General features: G+C 33.4%; 1 pseudogene; it reads right to left on the reverse strand.

Annotated features, from left to right (window-relative positions):
• Positions 1-4,326: 4,326 nt before the first annotated feature.
• On the reverse strand, positions 4,327-5,786 carry LOC124539069 (annotated as a pseudogene).
• Positions 5,787-6,937: the final 1,151 nt, after the last annotated feature.

Raw genomic sequence — 6,937 nt, forward strand, 5'->3', positions numbered from 1 at the left:
GTGCTATAGTAACTAATGTTCCCCTCTCTGCGGAAGTCATGGCACTCACTTGTTTCTGTCCTCGTCGGGCAATGACGCGGTCTGGTTTCTGAACAGTCGTGATGCCCGTTTCGTCAACATTCCATATATCCTTTGCTTGCAACTTGTATTTGTCAACTACTGAGGTATAATTTTGGAAAAAAAGCTGCACGTTTGTTCTATTAAAACTTGTAGCTCGAGCGATGCTCGTAGGTTGAGGTAGTCTTAGAGAAAGAACCGGATGACGCTTCATAAAAGATCGAAGCCAAACCTCTCCAGCCATTTTATGCTTAGTCCAAGAAGAAGGAATTTTTTTATTATATTCGACAGCCAAACTATAGGCAAAAGTTCTGGCTTCCTTAGTTCTTAGGCCAAAGTTAGCAGCAGCACAGTTTAAAAGATAGTCACAGAGTACTTTCTCTTCTGTAGCTGTAAAAACAGTCTTTTCTGGATATCCAACCGTTGGAGCATTCGCCGTTTCGTTAGCTTCATAAGCAGTTTTTTTCTTAATATATCTGTAGAGGGAGGTATTGTTCAGGTTGTAACTCGAAGCCGCGTCACGGAGACTTTTCTGTCGCAAGGTCACTTCTTCTGCTGCGAGATCATATATCTCGCGACTCGCCATACCTCTATCAGTCTTTCGTTTATAATCAGTAGGCATGCTGAAACAAAATAACCTAATTAAATCAACAAACAAAATATTTGTGATATAAAATTGAAAAAGAGGAGAGTTGAAACAGCCTGTTTCAAATCTCCTCAGTAAGAAAAAACCTCCCAAGTTTTATTAAATTTGTGATCAAGAAGAAAATACACAGAAACCAATTGTACCAAATATATATAACAAATCATTAGTTAATGGGCTTTTGAAACATATATATCTTAAACCAAAATACAAAACCCTTAACAAAATATAGGCATCTTAAAAATACGTTAAAAACTTACTTTTCACGATTTTTGTCACATAACACACAAAACTCCACAACCGCACGACTTACGCGACGGACGCCAACTGACATGTCCGCGGGAGGGGGGAAGTTGGTGTAAAGCGACGTACTGTTTCAAATCACCTTTGTTTCAAACTCGGTCTCCCCTATAATATGGAAATCGAACTGATAATATCCAATACGTTAACGAAAAGTCGAAAAGTTAAAGATGTGTCTCGAATCGACTGTGCATCCATTCCATTTGAATATATCTTATCACTCTGGTCAATTGGATCGCTTGCTAAGAGAAATTTAATGAAGGTTTAAGAAAAAATATATTTGTAAATAAATATAATTTTTATGACAGACATGTTTACATTTAATTTGGCATTTTTTGTTAATAATGACGTCTGTCTTTATTTCCATACGTTCCGAACAACTTAGAAAAAAAATATATGTATTAATTTAATTTTTTAAAATATTTGTATTAATTGGATTAAATTATATTTTTACCGCTAGCATTTATAAATATACAAGTTAGCCTTAGATAAATAAAAATTAATAAATTTACTTAGAAAAAAAAGCGGTAAAATTATATTAAAATAAAGGAAATGAATCGGAATGTACTCTGTGAAATCTCTCAAAAAAGCATAGACATCTTCTCTTATGGCATACAGAATACCATTTTAAGAAAACATAACTCGTCGTGTCACGAAAAGACGTTTGCGTTTCTTAGTTTGTTATTACGTTACTCGTTTTGTCTCGTTACGAATTGTGGCATACAGAATCAGGGCCGTGAATTGATTGATAATTCGCTGCAAAATGTTAAAATTAATAAAACACCGATCACTGAGTCAATCTATGTATCTACATTACCGACACCTGTATCTTTTCATAATGACCGTTGTGGAGATTTTTTTTAGAAAGAAGACATACATAAAGGATGTTGTTCAACGGAAGAAGTTAAATAACGAAGGGAAAGCTTCTAAAAATTACAAGGACTACAAATAGCCGAAAAATCATTGGGTGAATATTGTGGAACAAAATATCGTTACAACTGTACAGACAATATAGATGAAGAACATAGACAGAAGATTTTTACTAAATTTTGGAGTTTGGGCGATAGTAAAAACCGTTGGAAGTTTGTTATCACATATTCTAAAAAGGTTCCCAAAGAACGAAAAACTATAGAGATAACATAGCACAACAGGGAAAATACTTTTTTCTACTACCTGCCAAATTCACAGAAAGAAGCTAAAAGGATGAGCAGAAAAATGTTTTAGGTACAATTGCTTCTATAGAACGAATAGTAACTACAGCGTGGAAAGATTACGACGGAGAAATGATTGTAGAGGAAGATAAAAGAGAAAAATATGAACACAAACACAGAGGTATTGGTGACATGATGAAGCAAAGTGTGATAGAACATGTGAATTCTCTCGATCGCGTCGAGTCACATTACACGCGTAAAGACTTCAAAAACTTATATCTAAATAACATAACTAGTACTGAACTAATGTTTCGTTTATACGACAAATGGTTTGGATGGTACCCAAATAAATATACCAACAAGGCAAATGATCGTCAAAACCGGAATATCGTAAATGAACTGATCTTGAAACCAAATTAATGCGGTTTTGGCAGTTCGAAGGAGTAGGCCATAGACCGTCATATTTACAAGAAGATAAATTATTTGATGATCACTTCGTAAAACATCAGACGGTAGTAACGTTTTTGTGTTAGATTACCATTAAAACAATCCCCTGATGTTTTAGGTGATTTTTTGCAGCGCAATAAGCATTGTTTTATGTATTTAGAGAACGTTTATATTGTGAGCATTATAGTGAATAGGCTAGTTGACTAATTTTAAAAATCTATTTCAACGTTTGCCTTATGGTCTAATTTAACTGAAATATAAATATTTCAATGAAATACAAACTGTAACATATTTAAATTTACATTTTTATGAAATATTTGACATTTCTCAAATAAAACACGACAAACTGTCATGGCGAGCCTTGTGACGTCACATGTTGTAAAACAAACTGTTTGGTTGAGCGGCTGGGACGAGTTTGTTTACCCAAATAATCAAATAAAATGGATCACAAATTTTATAAATACTGTATAGTACCTCAGTGTGAAAGTTCAACAATCAAAACACCTGATAAACTATTTATACATGTGCCTCGAAAGGAACAAATTCGTAAAAAGTGGCTACAACTTGCAAGACGAGACGTTAATGTAGCTTCGGATTCCAGAATGTATTTTTGTGAGGATCATTTCGATGTAAGTTTATACTTTTTCGCACTAAATTATGTTTTTTAAATATATTATCGTAATAACTAACAAAATTTACTGTTCCTGATATTGAGAATAGATTTTTATTAGGTTAGAATTCATATTAGGGTAATGTAACTTATCAAAAAACTTCTGCCTAATTTTTTATTTATAAAACCAATATTTTGTTACAGTTGCTAAACGATATGGAGAATTACATGCAATATCATGTCATGGGATTTGTAACACAAATTCAGATGAAACCAGACACTTTGCCTAGTAAATTTCATTGCCAACCAGATAGACGAAAACGGGCAGGTTGTAGTTTGGAAAGACCATATGCTCTAAAAAAACAAAGGATGACGATAATTGAAGAGTGTTTAAATGAACCAGTTGAGAGCAACATTGCCAGTACTAGTTCTTCTGTTCAAGGAGAAACTTCTGTTACTAGGCCAGGTATTATCTTACTTATTCCTTTAATCTACAGTAATCTATACTAATATATAAAGCGGAACAGGTTGTTTGTTTGTTTAAACACACTAATCTCAGGATTTACTGGTCCAATTCGAAAAATTCTTTCGCCATTGGAAGGCTAAATTCACCCTGAGTAACAGGCTATGTATGTACTAGAGGCAAAGCTGTGACGGGCTGCTAATGCTAATGTTATGATAAACAAAGTTTTATACCTAAAGTATAACTTAAAGTATGTGAGATAAAATTTACAACATTTGTAAAAGTAATTTATAAAATTTTAGCCCTTCTTGTTCAGTGAATGAAAAGACAAGAATGCTGAAGGTGGCCCCTCAATAATCACTGTAAGTTCATACTGTTTAACCAAGTCCTGAAACATTTGTTAATTCAATCTCTAGTTTGTAAAAGAAGTTAATTAAAGGTGTTCCCTCAATTGAAATGCTCATACATAATAATAAAATATCTGCGATTGGCTACTTTTACAAATTAGTGACTGATTTGAAGAAAGTTCTTAGAAACTTTTACTAAATGCTAATGCATTATAATAAAGCTCACAATGCCATGTTGTCCCTCAATGGAAATGCAAACAAAAATTATAGTAACAAATAAAAACTACTAAATCAATATCAAAGCTTCCTTAGGTCTTGTTTATTACACTTTGATACAATAATGGATATATATGTTTTTTCCAAAAGGGAACAGACAGTTTGGTTTTCTATAATATTTATAACAAATTGTTCATTAAAATTGACATAAAACGTTTTAATTTTCTTATTTTCAGTAAAATTTGGATCTGCTATACAAAAAATGCATTTTTTTAGATTAGCTAAGTATCATCATAAGCATCTGTATTTGTATCTGAATGTAATATTTTTCAGTAGGCTTTCCATCTTTTATATAATTCAAATAAGTTTTAGCAGTTGTGGGACACTTAATTTCTATTATGTAGTCTTGACAGATACCATCTGGTGATCCTGCAATCATAGGGTATTTAGAACTCAAAATTAGTCCACACTTCCTGATATTTTTATTTAAGACTTGTTTCAAAGTTTGTCTCACTGAGTCTTCTAAAATCCTTCCCCTTTTCATTGCTGGAGTATCTGGAATCTGTCCACCCATAATTAATGATATCAAGGTACCATCAAAGGTCTTACATCGACTTACATCAAAAGCTCTTGAGGCTGTTATCCGTCCGTATCTTAGTTCATTACAAAGCCTGCTTTTAAATTGATTTCGTGTTTGAGTTTCAACTTTTGTGATTGTGGCATCTGTTATTTTACATTACCTATAAATATGTCACAGCATTTTTCTTTAAATTTAACAACAAGCTGATGCATTGAAGTTGTAGATATATCAGAAAGATTAGTGTTAGGCTGGTAATTTAATAACTCACAATCTTCTATTTTTCTTTTTTTTGCTTCTGCTAAATATTTAGTGAGTATGCTTGGGTTCGATGGCAGACTTGGACTTCTCTTGGACATTTCTTTGTCTGTTATGTACTTTAAACTCGTACCAACCTGTGACTTTTTCCAGTAACACTCCATAGATGTACAAGAAGGTTCTTCACTCCGCCTATGAATCCACATGATAAAGGCTATTGCGTGCTTGCACCCGCCTTGGGAAGCAACACAGTCATGACACTCCACAGAACAAATTATGTCGTCTTCTTCATCAATAACTAATGTCACTGCATATAATTTAGACCGAACTTTATGCTCTGGACATATTTTACATTTAAGAAAACAGAGTTTTCCATCACGCTTCAATTGCACGTAACTAATTGCATCATCTCCATATGACGCACGAGATGATCTGAAAAGAAATATATTAGTGATGAATGAAAATAAACATACTTATACCTAACCTAAAAACAAGAATAAATTGATCTGAATTGAATATATTTCTGATGAATGGTTATCAGGTAGGCTAACTGGCATTATCATTATAATAATTAGTGTTGTTTACTTACATTGAAGTTTTAATATTTCGGAATTCTGCGGAGCAAAAATTAATGTTAGTTGCGAAAAATGCACCCAACATAACAACATCGATCTTCGGCAAATTACTGCTATTCGCTTTTATAAAACCTGCTTCCATTGTACCAAACTCTTTTCTAGTATAAATTTGTCGGAATGTTGGAATAACGATATAAGTTACCTACATTTAATAGCAAAACAAAACAAAATAATTATGACCACGATACGTCAAGATTGTTTGTTTTGCAACTTGTGACGTCACGCGCTGTCATTGGTGTTCGTTGTCACGTGACTGTATTTTTGGAATTTTAAATCTCAAAAATATGAAATAATCATGATTTATTTAATCAATAAGATCGTTTTTTCCTATTTGTATCTATAAATCTACCATAAAAAATAAAAAAATTCAAAATATTTTCTTACTGTCAACTACCGTATTAATACAGAAAACATTTCTAAACAACTGGTTCACTTCAGTTCCTCTCGCAAAAGGTTTGCTTCAGGAATCGTCCAAACTGACCCTTGTTGGCACCAAACGATCCAATGAACGGGAGATCCCCGAAGAATTGAAAAACGCCCGGTCTCGATCTGTAGGCACATCAATGTTCTGCTACGATGGATGTTTGACCCTAGTCTCGTACAAGCCAAAGCCCTCTAGACAAGGACGTATCAAAAGTGTTCCTCCATGTCATGTTCAAGGAAGATAGGTTGCCAATAACTACCCTTCATGGCATACTGAACATAATTTTCATCAATTCCTATATGGTGATAATGAAACAAGAAAAACCTCAAAATAGATATATGAAAAAGTTAAGTACTCAGTGATATACTCAGTAGATGACGGAAAAACGCGTAGCTCTTACTTTGCCAAAGCGTGTGCGTGATATCATATAAATATTCTTCCAAAACCGGCTGAGCAGAGCTCTAGAAATGAAGAAGAATAAGAAAGAAATGAATGACAATTATGACTTGTGCTAAATGCGAAAAAACAAATTGTGGTAAACATGAAAATGATGTTTGCGTTATATGCCTTTAGTTCCTCAGATAGTTATTGAAACTAATTTTATTATATCCCTCTTACATCTGGCGTTCGTCCTGACTACACTTTTTGACAATATATTAAAGACTGAATCAACACCAGAACAGTGGTTTGATTCAATATCAATACTTCTGCACAAAAAGGGTGACCGTAACGATCTTAACAATTACCGACCTATCAGTCTGATGACTAATGTCTACAAGGTATTTTCCAAAGTGATACTAAATAGAATA

Source organism: Vanessa cardui, chromosome 21 (genome assembly GCF_905220365.1).
Source record: "Vanessa cardui chromosome 21, ilVanCard2.1, whole genome shotgun sequence".
In the NCBI taxonomy this organism is placed as follows: domain Eukaryota; kingdom Metazoa; phylum Arthropoda; class Insecta; order Lepidoptera; family Nymphalidae; genus Vanessa; species Vanessa cardui.